At 37.4% G+C, this 20,132-nt stretch overlaps 1 long non-coding RNA gene across 1 annotated transcript in view; it reads left to right on the forward strand.

Moving 5' to 3' along the window:
- The window catches only part of LOC136872522 (uncharacterized), a 43,965-nt gene that overhangs the window by 23,472 nt on the left and 361 nt on the right, over positions 1-20,132 (forward strand). The window contains exon 2 of the long non-coding RNA XR_010859933.2: positions 12,211-12,316. This is a non-coding gene — a long non-coding RNA (uncharacterized lncRNA). The remainder of the gene's footprint in view (positions 1-12,210; positions 12,317-20,132) is intronic.

Genomic DNA, 20,132 nt, shown 5'->3' on the forward strand with positions numbered 1-20,132 from the left:
ATTTTAACACACAAATGATTTAGGAATTGAACAGAGAAAGAATGTTAGAATTTTTTTAAATTAATAAATGGAACTTCAAAACACAAAACAAAACGAAACAAAACAAAAAGGAAACACGAGACTCCTTAGACATGCCATGAGGTCCATTGGATACTCCGGAAACGTGACACCCCAAAGTGAGGGTCACCACAGTAGTCATCCTCAGTCCCTGCATACCACGTTCAACATCATCACTGAATATTAATATTGTCTTTTCAGAACGTGCAATTTAAATAGAATATGTTGGTTCATTGTTTATATGCTATAAATATAATCTACATACCTAATAGCTCTAGACTTCAACAAAGTTATATTGTCTAGGTTACCTTAGGCACAATTCCGTCACTAACTAGCATGCATCAATTCTTACCTCTATCAATTTATTTCTCCACATTCCCTTAACAATGTTGAATTATTTAGCAATTCTTCCCAGGTGCATTCACTCTCTGTTCAGTAATTTTACAACGGTATACAATTGAGTTTCATTGTCAATTTTTCTCCTATCCTCCTCATCCATAAATATCTCCCTTATTTCCCTTGTCTCTAAACAATCCTTTATAAGGTGTGCCCATCCGATTTCTTTAGAACATAATAAACATGTGTTATCATCCTTGTTCTTTTTGTATACTTTATTTGTGTGTATTCCCATTAGCCACCATTTTACTCCCCTCATTTGCTTTTTTCTTATATTATCTACATTTATCATCATTCTCCCAATTACATTACAAAATTCTGCTAGTGACCTTTAATTTTTACACTGTGAAATAATTTCTTGCTTTTCAGTGTCCTTCACTCTTTGGACTTTTTTTTTTTTTACATATTCTTCGCTGCTCTAAGCAAGCCCTTTCCCAATAGTACCCCATTCCTACCGTTTCCAAAATATTTCTTACCCCGTCCACCCAGTATCCTTGGTTCTGATATTTCATTTGGTGTTGGTAGGCTATCTGTAACATGTTGCCTCCTGCTCCCAACTTCAGTCTTAACCAATACTTAATTATCTTTTTAACAGTATTTCCCTGAAGACTTAACATCATTGCATATCATTCTTACACCACAGTTGGCTGTATTGTGGCGAGATGAGAAGAATACAAGAATGAGGAATGTGGCTGCAAGCACGAACTTCCTGTTCTGCCCAGACAGATCGGCTCTTATCTGCTCGTATCTGCTACACGAAAACATTGACTCACACTTTGCAGTGTTCAATGTCTTGCCTGATCTAATCAGATATGTGAACACTCAGATGAATATGGAAGAATCTGTCGATTTTTTCACTTAGTTGATCCATATACTGCTTTGCCACAATTGATATTGGTCACGCATACCAAATCACAGCATTAATAAGAGCAAAAGTCTGCAATATATCTGGCTAAATCTTTTTCAAGCGTTATTTCAGCATGCTATGAAAACATGCATTATTACCTCGAAAACTTCCAGCGACAGAGTTGGAGAGAAAGGTTCAAAGTTTATAAACTTAATATAATATATTATATCAAATCTCAAGTTGAAAGTGCTATTAGTTCATGCGCTAGGGAATGTATTTTGATGCGGGCGCCACTGCTTCGATATGTTTGGGTTTCTAGCAAAAGAATTAATCTTAGTAATGATAAAGCATACCAAACTTCTTTCTTTTTTTACTATTTGCTTTATGTGGCACCGACACGGATTGGTCTTATGGCGACGATGGGATAGGAAAGGCCTAGGAGTGGGAAGGAAGCGGTCGTGGTCTTAAATAAGGTACAGTCCCAGTATTTGTCCAGTGAGGAAATGGGAAACCACGGAAAACCATCTTCAGATCTGCTGACAGTGGGATTCGAACCCACTATCACCCGGATGCAAGCTCACAGCTGCGCGCCCCTAACCGCACGGCCAACTCGCTTGGTTACCAAATGTATGGTGAAATATTATTTATTTATTATTTATTATATTATTATTATAAATAGAGGATTGTGGCGGTGATTAGCAAATTCACAGAGGCCTGCAGACTGAACGATGACAGGCATAACAGTCTCTAATGAAGATGCATGTATGTTATTATTACAGTATTATTAATCAAACATCAAGAGAAGTTTCAAAATAGGTACAGTTACAACATTGTCGAGGTCTCTTTGCGGTCACTCACAATCCTGTAACTTATTTCACCTGCAAAAAGCCTTATCTGTAATTCCAGTTCTTTAGTCATTCTAAAAAAATATAGTGTTGTAGTAAAGAAAGTCACTCGGTTGCAATCCAAATCAAGTGCCGACTCCAGTAAATAGGAAAAAAAGGAGAAGGAGGAGAAGAAGAAGACTTTAAAATTCAACGTAAATCAAAATACTGGAACTCGACATTTTCCAGTTAGCTGGAAAATTTATAATGTCCAATAACGGACCATTATATTGGTATTATAAATTTACTCATTCGGGACAAATAATTTAGGTTCCCCATGGGAATCAACATCTACATCACAATCCTCTATTTGTAAATAATAATAATAATAATAATAATAATAATAATAATAATAATAATAATAATAAATGTCCAAACATTTCACCAAAATCGATCCCTTTTATTTTAATAAAGAGTGATAATTCTTTCTTTCCTCCCAGGACGTGTACTTCAGGCCGTGTTGTGCTCACATTAATCGGGCTTACCTAACCATCTAAAAACGACTAAAAGTTTAGGGAACTGCACCTGGGTTGTACACCTTCCCACTGACTTGAAATCAACCAGCTGTTTCCTGTTATATTATATATAATATATCCACACCTCAGATTTCAACAATACAACAATGCATAATATATATTATATATACATATCTCATAAACAAGCATACGATAATAATGAACCTTACACTAATAAACCAAAGACTAGAACGTTTCCCACAAACATTTGAATGTATTGTGCATAAAAAAGATGAAAGTACGTGGTAAAACATGGTTCATCTTCTTAATACATCATGCTAGTCCGTAATTAGAACATAGTTTCCAAATGCTGCACATTTATGTGTAAAAAGTATCCACTATGGAAAAATCTCCAAGCTTCTACATCTAACGTATCAAATAAATTAATTCTGAATTACATGTAATAATGTATGTCTCGGGATTGTGATATCTGTCTCAGTACAATAACATAGTTCGTAAATATCACTTAACAATGCATTAAGCCTACGACAAAAACACTTTGAGAATAATAAAATAATAAAGTTTGCACTTTCTATCACAAATCTTCAAAGAAATAATTGCAAATTATTACAGTACAGTAGTTATCAATATGATGCTCAGTAAAATGCTTTGAAGACTATGTGAAAATATGAAAGATGAAGTTAATTGAATGAACAGTTTGAGACTGAATAAATGGAGTAAAATACAGTAAGTTACTCAGGAAAAAATGAAAATGTAGCCTGCATGGGGACACAGTAATTTTAGGATTTTGAACAGCTATGGAAGAATTAAAAACGAGAGTGAGTAACAGGATTCCGGTTAACCAATTTCATCATCGCTCACTGCAAGCGGTTGAGCTAGGTCAGAATCCGAAGAAGAATCACCACACTCTCCATCATCATCGTCACTGGATTCCATATCACCTAAGCGTATGATAAAACTGTCAACTGCATCTTCCATTAACCCATCCTTTTCCCAGAACTTGTTTTCGAGGTTGATGACGTGTTGGTCGAATCCCTCCCAGTCAGTGGGTGTCACAGATGCGATAGCATTCGCTGTCACTTCCTGCAGCTTCGTTAACGAGATGTCACTCGAAATGTTCTGTTCTCGTACAGTTCTTTTGATTTTGGCCCAGGCCAGTTCGATAGCATTGAATTCGCACATGTAAGGAGGCAAGCGTAAAACCGTGTGCCCATGAAATCTCAGTAATTCATCGAACCGGTATTTTTTTTTTCAGGATCTTTGAACTTCTGGATCAGTTCAAACAGCTGACATTTCTTCATTTCTTCAGAAAAATTCACTTTATTCTCTTTTAACCATTTCACCATATCACTTTTAACAGCATACAGAGAAGGTACTTTGTTTACTTCAGTACTGTGATAAGGCGCATTGTCAATTACTATAACACTTTCAGAGGGAAGATTAGGAAGAAGTTTTTCACTCACCCATTTATGAAAATTTACTCCATTCATTTGGCCATGGTAATCTCCTATGGCCTTTCCTGCTCTAAAAATCAATTTTTCTCCATCAATAAACCCACTCTTAGAACCAGCATGGACAAGTATAAGCCTATTTGAAGAGCTTCTGTTGGTTGTTATGCCCTGAACAATGTCAGGTTATTGTCAACCCATGATTCATCAATATAAATGATGTTCCTGTTCTGAGAATGGTAAATTCTCATGCGTCTTAAATAGTTACTTCGCCAATAAACAATGTTTGGGCGCTCAATTAGTATTTTCCTGTTACTGGCGCATCTCTTCCACTTGAAACCCATATCATGTAACAACTTTCTTAGTGTGTGCACCTTCCAGGGAAAGTTAATTTTCACTTGAATTGCCTTCAGCAGCTTTGGTGCTGTTGGAACTATTCTCAGCTTTACATAGAAGTCGTTTAAGACTCCCCTATCAAATTCATCACAATGAAACTTGTGTTCCTCTGATCTAGGCCTCTTTTTACCTGGAGTACACAGTGAAGACTCACCAGCAGAAAGTCCTTCCTTTCGGATCTTTGAGATCGAAATGGAAATTCTAAGTTCCCATGGAGGGAATTAGATTCTTTTCCACCAATAGAGCATATCAAAAATTAGATGGATGGCTTTTCCAGCGTTTGCTCTATTAACCAGCGTTTCGTCTTAGGTCTGACGCTAGACTCTTCAGAGTGGGATGTGTCAGACCCTACCCACTGATGCTGGGGTGTATGCAGGTGAACTTATCAGAAGCTTATTTATGAAGCACAGTCTGATAACTGCATACAGGAGATAAAACTCCACAATGGAATTAATGCCCGCCTAGCAATTCCAAATGGAAATTCTAAGTTCCCATGGAGGGAATTAGATTCTTTTCCACCAATAGAGCAGATCAAAAATTAGATGGATGGCTTTTCCGGCGTTTGCTCTATTAACCAGCATTTCGTCTTAGGTCTGACGCTAGACTCTTCAGAGTGGGATGTGTCAGACCCTACCCACTGACGCTGGGGTGTATGCAGGTGAACTTATCAGAAGCTTATTTATGAAGCACAGTCTGATAACTGCATACGGGAGATAAAACTCCACAATGGAATTAATGCCCGCCTAGCAATTCCAAATGGAAATTCTTATTCTGAATTATCAGACTCTAGAGTATTATCAGAAGCTTATTTATGAAGCACAGTCTGATAACTGCATACGGGAGATAAAACTCCACAATGGAATTAATGCCCGCCTAGCAATTCCAAATGGAAATTCTAAGTTCCCATGGAGGGAATTAGATTCTTTTCCACCAATAGAGCATATCAAAAATCAGATCAAAAATGAGATGGATGGCTTTTCCGGCATTTGCTCTATTAACCAGCATTTCGTCTTAGGTCTGACGCTAGACTCTTCAGAGTGGGATGTGTCAGTTATCAGACTGTGCTTCATAAATAAGCTTCTGATAAGACTCTAGAGTCTAGCGTCAGACCTAAGACGAAACGCTGGTTAATAGAGCAAACGCCGGAAAAGCCATCCATCTAATTTTTGATCTGATTTTTGATATGCTCTATTGGTGGAAAAGAATCTAATTCCCTCCATGGGAACTTAGAATTTCCATTTGGAATTGCTAGGCGGGCATTAATTCCATTGTGGAGTTTTATCTCCCGTATGCAGTTATCAGACTGTGCTTCATAAATAAGCTTCTGATAAGTTCACCTGCATACACCCCAGCGTCAGTGGGTAGGGTCTGACACACCCACTCTGAAGAGTCTAGCGTCAGACCTAAGATGAAATGCTGGTTAATAGAGCAAACGCCGGAAAAGCCATCCATCTAATTTTTTATCTGATTTTTGATATGCTCTATTGGTGGAAAAGAATCTAATTCCCTCCATGGGAACTTAGAATTTCCATTTGGAATTGCTAGGAGGGGCATTAATTCCTTTGTGGAGTTTTATCTCCCGTATGCAGTTATCAGACTGTGCTTCATAAATAAGCTTCTGATAAGTTCACCTGCATACACCCCAGCGTCAGTGGGTAGGGTCTGACACACCCACTCTGAAGAGTCTAGCGTCAGACCTAAGATGAAATGCTGGTTAATAGAGCAAACGCCGGAAAAGCCATCCATCTAATTTTTTATCTGATTTTTGATATGCTCTATCTAATCTAATCTAATCTAATCTAATCTAATCTAATCTAATCTAATCTAATTCCCTCCATGGGAACTTAGAATTTCCATTTGGAATTGCTAGGAGGGGCATTAATTCCTTTGTGGAGTTTTATCTCCCGTATGCAGTTATCAGACTGTGCTTCGTAAATAAGCTTCTGATAAGTTCACCTGCATACACCCCAGCGTCAGTGGGTAGGGTCTGACACATCCCACTCTGAAGAGTCTAGCGTCAGACCTAAGACGAAACGCTGGTTAATAGAGCAAACGCCAGAAAAGCCATCCATCTAATTTTTGATCTGATTTTTGATATGCTCTATTGGTGGAAAAGAATCTAATTCCCTCCATGGGAACTTAGAATTTCCATTTGGAATTGCTAGGAGGGCATTAATTCCATTGTGGAGTTTTATCTCCCGTATGCAGTTATCAGACTGTGCTTCATAAATAAGCTTCTGATAAGTTCACCTGCATACACCCCAGCGTCAGTGGGTAGGGTCTGACACATCCCACTCTGAATAGTCTAGCGTCAGACCTAAGACGAAACGCTGGTTAATAGAGCAAACGCCGGAAAAGCCATCCATCTAATTTTTGATCTGATCTTTGAGATCGTTCGAACAGATACACCACTGTAATTAGCAGCCTTCAAGTTACTCTCTGTTACTAAGTACTTGAATTTTCCTTGTCTAGCTTCCTCATCACATTGGTTTGTAACATTCCTGATCACTTCTCTAGCTTCACTGTGAATTGTCTTTCCCTTCTTGCGTACGACAGACATTACGCTGTCTTTACAAAACAGTTACGCACAGAAATAACAAGAGTAATTAAGAGCAACATCAGTAACAAGAAATAAAAGGCAAACAACTGGTGTGTTCTAGTAATTTTACTGCCCTTCCCATCTGATTATTCTCAATCATTAAGTCTATTCCAATTTTCACTATTTTACATGTTTCTCCTTCATAATAATTCATAAACTATTTCCGAGCTCCTCTTTCCACCTGTATTTTGCAATAATAATAATTACAATTTCTCGTATAATTCATTAAAGCATTACCCTCTATATATTCTATTGTGACCGAGCTCGATAGCTGCAGTCGCTTAAATGCGGCCAGTATCCAGTAATCGGGAGATAGTGGGTTCGAGCCCCACTGTCGGCAGCCCCGAAGATGGTTTTCCGTGGTTTCCCATTTTCACACCAGGCAAATGCCGGGGCTGTACCTTAATTAAGGCCACGGCCGCTTCCTTCCAATTCCTAGGCCTTTCCTATCCCATCGTCGCCGTAAGACATATCTGTGTCGGTGCGACGTAAAGCAAATAGCAAAAAAAATAAATAAATAAATAAATAAATACAAATTCTATTGTGATAATAATTGGTAAGTGGTGTGACTCACTCCGGTCCTGGACCTTTATACTATTAATCATAGGTAAGGCATTCTGTGAACAAACTACCATATCAATCACACTGTTCCCTGTCTCTGTTATATATATTAGGTTCTCCATTTCATCACCATACCATCACTCTTTTAAAATATATAGTTTTTCAATACCACACAATTCTAATAATTTTTCACCATTTTTATTAAATCCTATATCTTGACTTACTCTCTTATGAATATATATTTCCTCTGCCTCTTTATCATATAACGACCTGTGGTCTGCGACCCTGGCATTCAAGTCTCCCATCAGTACAATGCCTACGTCCTCAAAAAGATTCTGTACCCTATTAATTTCCAGTGCTAACTCATAAAAAGTCTTTTTTCGTAAATGGAGAGGCTTCAGGCAGGTTGTAAACTAAACCAATGCACAAATCTCACTCACTCTCTTCAGAAAAGTTTGTTTTTAACCAAATCATTTCCTCTATTCCTGATTCAATGTGTTCTATTTTTTTTTTTTTTTTTTTGTTTACCTCCTCCCTAACCAAAGCCATTATACCACCAGGGTATCTACCTCTTCGCAACCTCTTTTGTTTTTCCTTGGAATAGACTGCAAATTCTTCTATTTTACTTCCCAGAGCCATCCAGCTTTCTACACAGGCAAGTACCTGTAAGCCTCCCATCAGTTCTCTAAAAGATTCATTCCCTAATTTAGTCATAAAACCTTCGATATTCATACACCCTATTTTCCAATCTAGTTACCCTGTTTCCTCCCCTGCATTTCACTCTTGGTGCCAGTCTTACTCCTCATAATCCTGGTTACTCCTAGTTCAATAGAACTCCTCTAGTGCACTTACCCTTTCCCTGTCACAAACTTCCTCATTTGAATTAACTTTCTTTGGCCAGAAGTTCTTCAGGCTCACCCATCTATGTTTGGGCGATACGTCCTTACTTCCAGTCTCTGTCCTCTCCTCCTGCTGAAGGTCGACACGGCTGTTCTCCCTGCTGATGTCCTCCGAGTCAGCAGTTTGATTCACTTCCTCGTTCGACATACATCCCACTAATAAATGTGAGAAGTTTATTTTAACTTCAACCAATTCAATACAGTACAAGATGTTAACGTGTTAGTTAAACATCATTGAAATAATTGAGACATGTTGCGCCCCTTTTGTGGAGCATCATCAGTCATATCAATACCTCAAAGTTTTTACCAGACGTCTGGTTAGAAAATTGTATAACATATTGCATAAGTGAATACATTAAAAAACTTGACAATATACTATCATTAACAAAATGTCAAATTGATTAAAAATATGTTGCACATGCTTGTGAATTTTCACATAAACAAGGCTGTCATATGTGTAGTAAATGGCAATAGTGATAGTCTAAAATCTTCTGCGTGCTAAAGTTCGAAGACAGTTTAAAATTGATATACAAATATTGGGAATGAATACAGAATACATACAATTACAAATACTATACACGTATTTTACATGTGAAATTATGTGGAAAAGCATTCCAAATTCGTGCTAATCTCACTTAAATTTGATCTTAATATTACGTTCATGATGTGGTCTAATGGAATTAGCATCAAGATGTGAAAGTTTATATGTGATTTATAACCAGCTCATGTGAAAGCGTTGCATTACATCGTAATTCAACCCAGATGTCTTAAGTTGCTTGATTATATTTTCGACCCAAACAAGTTAGATCGCTGAAGTATCCATGGGCTATTTAAACTCCTTTGGACACTCTCTATGAGACGGAGTGTCTAGTGCATGTAAACACAGTTAATATTTGTTTCAAATTGAGCCTATGTTGAAACAGTTGAACTAATGGCTTGAGTGAGGGCAGTTGAAATGTCATTAATATCTTCCCATTTGACTAATGTTTTGAAGTTTTAACGGTGTGCTTCAATAACTGGAGTATGGGATGTCGGGTTTATTAGTTGAATGGGTGACAGTCAAAACATTGTGCGATATAATTAATGTTGAGCTGTCTTCCGTATGTGAAAATCTGAAAGGAAGGATAATTCCTTAATTAGTTGAATGAAATAACGACAGGGAAAGAGAAAGACTGAATGCGTTAGAGAATTGAGAGCATATGGATTTAAAGCTTACCTTTAGTGTTGTTGGGCTGTTAACTTGTTGTTAAGAGATTTTTGAAGCACTGGCTGTCACTAACGTCTTACTCCTCGTGTTGTACGTGTGACGTCTTGGTGGGAAGTGGACCTGAGAAGGCGGGGCTGCGGGTCTGTGATTGGTGCTTGGGAAGGAGTTGTGTGTATTGGAGGAAGAACAGGGGCGTGATAAATTGAACGGTTTAGTGGGGGTGCTTGAAGAGGGTGTTTGGGGATATCAACAAGTCTTTTGTCTTTCATATTTAACTTATTAAACAAAATTATTAATTGTTCATATAAAGGGCTTCGATTATCTATTGGTTCATTTAAGTTTTTATTACTGTTGTATTTTTGGTCCAAGAAAATGTACAAATTTTCAAACTCGGTCTGGCTCATTGCCTTAGACCTGTCCAGCTTGGGTGGCCCTACCAGGATCCATAGCTCCGGCTGGCATAGCTCTAAGGGTCATTTGAGAACGCAAGCCTCCATAAAGGTCCGGCAATGCAATATTGCCTTCGTCATGGTGGCAGTACCTGTGGGAGGCTTGTACAAATTGCTTTTTTTTTTTTTTTTTAAGAAAACAATTCCTAGTTTCAGCCGGCTAAAATGTGAATAAAAATCTAATATTTTCTCGAAAAAGTGGGAGCTTTCCCCCCCCCCCCCCTCGCCCCCAACTAATCGCTGCTACTGAGGTGCTGTATTATAGATTTGAAGCTATTTGTCCACTTGTTGCAACATTTTGTGAAAGTACATTTTCTCTGTTTGTTTATAGTGGAAGCCACTTCTTTTCAGTTTTTAATTAGTTAATCTTTAACTGTGAAGTTTTCCAGTGTTAGCAGACTGAAAAATTTCAGAGTTACAGAAATAAATTTTTTGCACTTCTTCAAACCACAATTTTCTGAAATCTTCACTATTTGAGTTCTTATTCACAAACAACAAACAACTCCTCCTGAGAGTTGATACGACGCTGGTATTGTTAGTCTAGCAGCATTATGACTTTAGTACCTGCTATTGCATCACCCGTATGTGTCATACTGAGGTCAGATTTTTCTGCTACACACATTGGCTCTTTCTCTTTACAGTGAGATATTTAACACTGTTGTCTAGAAGTTATTTTGATTTTAAAACTTTTATTTTTTGTGTCCCTCGCTGGCCCAAGAACAGTTCTGAAAGTATTATTTGAGAATCTTATGCATTCTTCGAAATCGCTTATATTTTGCTGAAAATACAGTTTATCACTGTTTTATTCACTTAGAATATTAATTTACAATAATGGAACTGATATTAAAGGGGTACAAATATGATGAGATGTAAAAAAAAAAGGTGAGGAAAGGCACAAGAATCATGCTTTTTATTTTCATCACATTTATTGTGATTGCAATATGTTTATAATCGTAAGTATAATATCAAAGGTGATGGTTTTGTTGTTAGTTGTTAGGCAACAGAAGCAACAGAGAAAGTGGTAATTGGTGAATGACCCTGTCACATCTACATTGTATTAAATAACATACGTGTAGCCGCTAAAAGTTACGTCTGTTACGGGAAGATTATGGGCCGCTGTCCATTCATCTGTGTTTTGACCTCTTTGGTTGTGACTTTGAGGATGGCGTAGTGCTTTGACATTGCGCAATAAATCTATAATGTATAAATAGCCACGTCATATTTCACACCACTCTGTGCATATTTCTCATGCTATTCAGTTGTACAAGTTATACATTTAGGCATGCCCGTTTAGCCATATCCCAAGAATGCTGGCAGTCAGAGGATCAAAGACAGGTAAATTGAACGAAATTAACAAAATGAATAGACTGGTCATTGGATCTGAGCAGACGAAACAAAATAAATGGCATATGGCTTTTAGTGCCGGGAGTGTCCAAAGACATGTTCGGCTCGCCAGATGAAGCAAAACGAGGGTTTTACAATCAGTTGCTAAGTTGTTAGAATGAAGGCACTGGAGGTGGCATAAGAGTTAAAAGTTCAGTTAACTGAATATAAGGCAAGCGTGGGGGTGGTGTAAACAAGTGATGCAGCATTCAGGACTTTATTTACAGTATTGCACTACTATTGTGCAGTTACTACTGACAGATTCTGCCGATAAATTTGATCACTCAGTAGTGTTACATAATAAAACTGAGGAAAGCATACAATATATTATATTAAAATTAAACTTTTGTTCTCAGATTTACTTTAGGATTTATTAACTTGTCTTAGTTGTAGGAAAGCTTGAATATCCTGTAATTACATTAATTACCTAATTTTTCTTGTAATTAGGCTACCATTCATAAATTCAGGGTGACCTTATATGCAAGGCCATCTTATCTTCAGGTCAATACAGCAGTTTAACAGTGCTGTTTAGGAACTTTATTTTTTGTGACATATTTTTGCCATGTGTACTTTTTAAATTTACATTGTTTTGGTCTTTTCTTTTTCAGGGCAGAAGCACATTTATATCTTAGCAAGTTTCTATCAGTCAGAAGTTTAACCGTACTCTGGAAGCAGTGTAGATCTGAGCTGATGGATGAAGTGAATTCGTAAAAGGTAGGAACATTATGTTTCTATTTTGATGAACCTGGGGCCTGTTTCACTGTACAGTATATATAATGTGAATTAATATAACAGAAAATAGTAAATCATGTACTATTGTATTTTATATGACTAGTTCACCACTGGCTATACGGTAATATCTGGATCATGGATTTCAGAAAGTAAAATACAATTTCAAGATCTAAGTTAAAAGGCAAGCCATTCTCATGTTAATTTACAGATATTGTGGAATAGGCTTCTGGTGTTCTTACCTGTTTCAGAGAGTGAAGTCATGATGCAATATCTTATACACATGCATATTGTGTTTAAGAGCTTGGGAATTTTCTACTCACTACTTCTAAATGTACAGTGTACAGAACTTATGCATGTTTTCTCACATATAAAATTACAACTTATATTTGCACATAAGATTTATTGTTGAGTTCAAACGAAATTCCATGGCGCAACAGCCCCGAATGGCCTTGGCCTACCAATCAACCTCTGCTCTGCCGGAAGGCCTGCAGATTTTGATGTGTCGTGTGGTCAGTATGATGAATCCTCTCGGCCGTTATTCTTGGCTTGCTAGACCAGGGCCGCTATGTCGCCGTCTGAGAGCTCCACAATTGGTAATCATGTAGGCCGAGTAGATCTCGAACCAACCCTCAGAATCAGGTAAAAATTCCTGACCTGGCCGGGAATCGAACCCGGGGCCTCCGGGTAAGAGGCAGGCATGCTACCCCTACATCGCGGGGCTGGCTCTTCTTGAGTTAGGACCGAGTATTGTTAAGAGAGGTCAGTTTGGATACAGATTATATGTATAGGAATGTATTACCCAGGCACCTCATAATAATTCTTCTTCTGATAAAGAAATATTTATAAATTTAGTCATTAGTAAATACTAGAACATTCTTCGATACTGGGTGAAGCCTATGCACTACGTTTTTGTAACTAAGGTTTTTCAGACTGATATTGGTATATCACTAGAGATTCAACCTTAGTGAAGGAGTTCTTTGTGCACTATAAGTAGTGTAGCTTTAACCTTGCATTCAAGAGGTGGTAGGTTTGAACCCTACCATCAGCAGGTGCACGGTTTAGGTCACATACTGTACTTATGAGCTTGCGTTCGGCAGATGATGTGTTCGAATCCTACCGTGTATTAGAGCAATGTTGGTAAATGTGACCATAAGAGGTGCTATTTACTCCTGTATTAACTTGTATAATATTGTAAAAATATATTTAAATAGGATGCAGGAAAGATCCACCTTGTCTATACACTTTATGTTAATTGGTTTTATTTATTCAGTAAAACATCATACATGTTTTGATAAAAACAAACATTCTCATCCATTATGATTCTGGTAAGAATCATAAATAAATACTAGATGAAAGACTACCGGTAATTTAAATGTTCTGAGATTTTTAATTTCAGGATAAATGCCATTAGGCATACATTGAGATTTTGCAGCCAATATACTGTAGGCCTTACCCACAGCTAGGAAAAACTAACTGTTGGCTAAGTTGTCCATTTTTGGGTTGACTTGCCAAGATGATTGCTGCCCAGGTAGTTGGCCTACAGGTGTTGGAATATCATGTGGTTAGCACTATGCCACCCTCGGTACCCTTGGCTTTCATGACTGGATTTGCTGTCTCTCATATTAGACAGGTCCTCAGTTTGTATGATGTGACTGAGTGATTCCTGTTCCAGCTCTCAGTCCAGAATTAAAATTCCTTTACTTCCAGGAATTAAGCCAGAGTCCTCTAAGTAAGACAGGCATATTACTGCAAAACCATTGGGTTGGCCTTTTGGTGAATTTTACAGTATTTTAAATTAAGAAATAAATATTTAAATTTAATTAATGAATAATATAAACAGTTACTATATAATATGTGTTGAAGTTGCTCTTAGTTGTTCTTTAGCATAATGAGAAATTATAATTGCATCATGGCTCCATTACTCATGTAGTAACAGTTCCATTGGCAGTTTGGTGAACATTATGAACTAAAACTTTCTGTACTGTAGACATGGTCAACCTTCTGAAATATTTAGACTGAAGATCTATATTAACACAGAATGTGGTTAAGACTGGTGTGAAGAAACTAGTCAGTAATTATTTTCTTGTACTTTGATATAAATACTGTATTGAACCAAATCCATGCTCAAGAGAAATTCGCTTTACTTAGAGTGTCAGAATTCCTTCTTTAAAATTTAGCCATCTATGTTATTTTTCACTTTATATGGCACATAATCCTGTTATATTCTCAAATTAGAGCTTGTTGAACTGATGTTGATAACCTAGGACTATACACAAAGAGGGCTTCTTCTGTTTTGATACTGGCAAGAAACACTCAACTTGTTTCAAATGGGGATCACGTTCAGGTTGCGTGGGTAGCTGGCTAAAGTGGTGTGATTCTCAGAAATAGAAATGGTTTTGGTCCAGAATGATATTTAGGATAATTTCCAGGTGTTAAAGTTTGAAGCAGCCGGTCTCATTTCTCTGTGTGTGGAGGTGATTAACGACAAGCTGGCGCACTGTTGAGTGGGGTTTCCAAGACTATATAAGCAATGAAGTCTGGTAGGAAAAGAAGGTAGCATTTGTTCCTACATGTAGGGTACCAGTAATGTATATATTAATGAGTACCAAAATGTGTAGTGAATAACTGAATGAATATTAGAAAACGTAACATTATAGCAAAACTGTGTATTTCATGTGGTACTTGTAGTACACGATTCTTCTAAAACTCAGGAGCGAGGATATCTTAGGTATTGACTGCATATAGATGATCTTGGGAGCACAACTGATTCATATTTGGGTAGACTTGCAGATGTATCTGATTCTGACTGTGTCTGCACTCACAAAGGATGTCTCCTGATGCACAAAGGAATCCCTACTCGATTAAGTTATCCTTACACCTGGAAACACCAATATGTAAACGGTTGAGAGACTTCGAAGTGATACAGCAAGCAGGACGCTACCCTACTTGCACATAGTCTCAGTGAGAATCTCTCCTCTAACAGGTTAGTGACCGCCGGTGGATTGTATAGTCCTAGCCACCTGAGCTCGAGAAGAGCCATGGCTCACGATATGTCCGAGATGTCCACTCCTATTCCATAGCGAATGGTATCCAGACTCTTAGTACTACTTCCTAGGCCACTCGGCCATTGCCCATGGTTCACGAACTATGATGTGACTACATTAACCCACACCATGAAGAATGATCATAAAAGTTGCAAGGTCCATTCTTTGGGAAGGCTTCTCTGAATTTTCTGGGATTGTATTAAAAATTATACTATTTAATGAAAGAAAATTTCCATGCACTCTTGCCAACATTATCGTCATACCAGTACATTGATGTTATTGCCAAGTGAATTTGTCATGTTCTTCTAATGAAGGTGCTATTGTTTGCATGCATGTGGGATATTTGAAATGAAAGATTTTGTCCCTGTGGTTCAGATTCCATGTAAAACTGGAGGTCCTGTGGTTATGATCACAGTGATATTGATATTATCAGTAGCCACAGAAAATTATAAGCTTGCAACTAGAGCAAAATACATGCTTAATATCAACTATCTGTCTCTCTTAGTTTATCAACAGGGATGCAGATAGCAACATATCAAATTTCTGCCACAACTTTGGGTACAATTTTCATTTCTTTTGGAGTCACAATGATTTTTGTGCAAGTTAATAACACTGGTTGTTACATTAAATAATTTGGCGTGATTAGTGCCATACTACTTATATTTTTAGGGGAAAATATGCTTTTTGTCAGCCTCCCTTGTTCTGTTTTGTTATTTAATGTAGTATACAGAGTTTGATTGCTCTAGCTCTTATAGTTCCTGAGGAAAGCATACATAAGAGTTTTAAAAAATGTCCCTTTTGGGAGTAGAATATTGGGGAGTGGCAGTGAAATCAGTTGCAGGAAAATTTTGAAAGAAAGCTTACTCTGTTCAAAATGTAAGGAACCAAAATGTGAATTCCCATTACATTACACATCCAGGAACCCTTAAATTTGAGGTGTATAGTTTGACTATCAAAAATGTCCTCTCCCTTTTTTGTTTTAAGCATTCATCTTACTGCAGTTCCTTTATATTAGTCCAAACTTATAACTATTGATACAGGAAAGTTGGCCATGTCTGTTGTATTGTAGCATCTGTCTTCTTTGATGAAGCTAAGTGCTACACCCATAATTCACCCATAGTGCCACTCATCAGGACACAGGAAGCTAGGAAGAGGATAGAAACAAGCTTAAGATAAACACAGCTTATTACATATTCTTGCGAGTAGAGAAACCAATGGAAAAGAAGGAAGTACAAAATAAAAAATATCTTTCTTCTTAGCTTCCTTACTTTGATGAATATTCATACATTGAGTTGTTCCCATTCTATTACATTATGATGCATCAGTGTTTCTTGTACGGACACAGCAGGAAGGCTGTTAATAATTAATGCTTACTGACTGGAATGTGAGATGTGCATAGCATTGCATGTGCAATGTCAGTCAAGCTGATTCACGGTAGAAGAAAATAATTAATAATTAAGAAACATGAAAAACTGAGTGTTAGACAAAATTATGATTAAGAGAAAATTTTAGAGAGATTCTTCAAATGCATTGTTTCTTGATAATGAACTTAATGAGATCCAGCTTAGTTCCTATCCACACTCTGTGTGAAGCTGATAAATGCTTTGCTGTGTGCAAGTAAAACTGGCTGAATGCAATGGAGATACAGTTGAACAACACTTTGTATGGATATCGCCAAAACATAATAATTATGATTAGCAGTGTATTCTGTACATCACACTATATTATCTAAGCTACTTAATAAGAATAATTGTTATTAACCCCCTGACTACAATGGAGTCCAAATCTCTTGAAAGATCTTTGAGGAAGTCCATTCACTCCCCATTAACTAGCAGTTGTACAGATTGTGTGAGAGTAATTGCTTGCTTATAAAATATGCATCAAGGCAGGTTGCTCATGGCAGAGACTTTGCTATCTTTCAAAATCGCAGTGGTATTCACGAATTAATTCATGGGGATGAATTACGAAGACATGTTGAAGATAGCTATTTTTCTTCCCTGCCCCCGCAATACATTCTATTTTTAACATGGACTCAATTCAGTGATTCTGTGGAAAATACCCGATCTAAAAAAAATAGAGAAATAGTTTCAAGTTTTTAATTAATATTATAAGTGGTTTCTGTTCAGCCCAAGCAAATCATTTTCAACAGAACATTTCTAAGATATATTTTCGATTCACTAATTATTAATAATACCAATATAATGGTCCGTTATTGGACATTATAAATTTTCCAGCTAACTCATTCTTGGCTGCCTGCGTTTCGCCCTCGTGTGCTAAGTTAGGCTCGTCAGTTGGGACTTAGCACACCACCCAAGACGCAAGGCTAGTGCATACCGTGGAGGCCACTGCATAGGCTACTTGAAGCCACCAGCAGTGCCAATGCACTATGAGAGCTATGTCTCATTTTCAAAAATTGATGCCTGCCTGGCCATCAAATGATGTAGATGTTGATTGGTATTGGTATTATAAATTTACTCATTCGGGACAAATATTTTAGGTTCCCTATGGGAATCAACATCTACATCACTAATTATTGTCAATGCACAAAATTGTTAGTGTGAATTTGTACACAATATAAGGTACAAATTATTTTACTGAATGGGGAGTAGGCATCCTGCATCATACAAGCATTTGCTAATCAAGTGATGAGAACTCCATTGAAGTCGTAATGTCTCAAAATAATATCATTACTCATTGATGAGTAACTAATACATAGCCGAGTAATACATTAGCTTCCTCTCCCTGTCATGGCCTTGTTCATTTGCACTAACTGAAGATTCACTATGGCAGATTAGACAACCATTGTAGACTTCTCTAACTGGTATAATGGATAGGTTACCAATGATTCTTAAAATATAACTTCTTGTCTATATTGATAACCAGATTGCAAGGTATGGGAAATTTTCTGTTAGAAGAGAGTCAGATTACTGGGCTTGATCTTCGTAATGTAGTAGCAGTGAAATGACACAGCAAGGCAGACATAGCATATCTGTTGGTGGCAGAGGCTGGGTCATCTTGTTACATCAGATTCCTAAAATGGTTTTAAAGATCAAGAAGGTTGAGGACAGAATTCCCTGAATTATTGAAAATGCAACAAGTGGGCAACATTCTCACTGGGTTGTCACCAAGGCAGCTGCAGATTAAATCCTAGCTAATGAATATAAGATTTTCTTACTGCTCTGTGGTTCAGATTCCATAAATAACTAAGGTGGCTTCCTTTCTCCAAATTACTCTGAGAATGAGAGTTAAAAATACTGGAATCAGTTAATAAGGGATGTCATGATGTTGTATTGCAGTAAGTAAACCTTTGTCCTCATGCTGTGGTGGTGTAACTCTTTTGAGGCACACACTGAATGGAGGCGAGTTGCATGTAATAGTTCAACCACATACCAGCTCTCCTGCCGTTCTTAAATATCGGGCAGGACTGCGAATCGAACCCGGGCATGAGAGGACAGCAGCTAATAGATTACTTGATAAAGCATCTTCGTAAGATTTAAATTCTTGTGCATTTATATACAGTAGCACCAAAGAGTGCTTAATTGAGGTTTTTTATATATATACCAATAAAAACATGTGAACTTCCAAAACTTGGGCTTTTCTTAAGACGAAGTAGCAGTTGAAATGATAATTACTGTAGTAGTCTTGAAAGGAATGGCTTGCAGTGTTAGATGCTAGTGTGCTGCCATTCCAAACCCAAGCAAAAAGCTTCAGTGCAGTTTTATTTGAAGGCATTCAAACAAGTTGTCGTCATGTCTGTTGATTTACTTGCACAGCAAATGAATGAGGTCATGTTCTTGGAAAGGAGTATAAAATGTATTGCTGAATTTGTGTTTTACAAGGGGGCAATACCTACTCGTCACCACAGATTTCGCTCAAATTTATAGAACATGCAGGGCTTGGCTAGAAATTAAAGTACCCGAAGTGGGAACTCCAGATGGCCAAGCGTATAGAAAATAAAAATGTTTTGAAAGAAAGTCATCTTCTGCGACGGCCAATTTTTGTGTGGCCGATTGTACATATAAGACGCGGCTCTCGCACCGTATAAGCCACTTACGTTAGTGCGCGCGCCGAGCAGTTGTTGGCGTAGCAGTAAGAGCTCGGACTAGTAATTCGATGGTCGTGGATTCGGCTCCCCGTGTGGAGAATATTTTTCTGAATTTTAATTTATTTTATTTATTTATTTATTTATTTATATGCAAAAGGCATATAGGACACCTTTTTTTTTAATGAGCGCACAATTGTAGAAAATATGGAGTTACGAACTTTCCCGACATGTTCAAACAGAAATTCTTCCGTTTCCTCCTTTACTGGCTATCTCCCCTCCTTGGGGAATGTGCCATAAATGTGAATAGTCATTTTGCTGTAAGATTAGTTTTCACCTGACAAGTGAAGGTTGCTCCTGGCAGTTGTACACAAACAATAGATTCTTGGCATAGGTAGAAAAAAGTCTGACAATGAAATCCCAATTTTTTACCTTTTCTATGCCTTTTGCATATAAATAAATAAATTAATAAATTGAATTATTCACCTCTTTGCGTAATTGGAAAATGAATAATATAAAAGTTGACAGGAAAAAAAACAGTCTCCGCACGGGGAGTCGAACCCACGACTTTCGAATTACCAGTCCAAGCTCTTACCGCTACGCCAACAACTGCTCGGTGCGCACTAACGTATGTGGCTTATACGGTGTGAGAACCACATCAACATTTTTATTTTTACTTTTATTTTTACTTTTATTTTCTATACGCTTGGCC

This window comes from Anabrus simplex, chromosome 4, assembly GCF_040414725.1.
Source record: "Anabrus simplex isolate iqAnaSimp1 chromosome 4, ASM4041472v1, whole genome shotgun sequence".
NCBI lineage: Eukaryota > Metazoa > Arthropoda > Insecta > Orthoptera > Tettigoniidae > Anabrus > Anabrus simplex.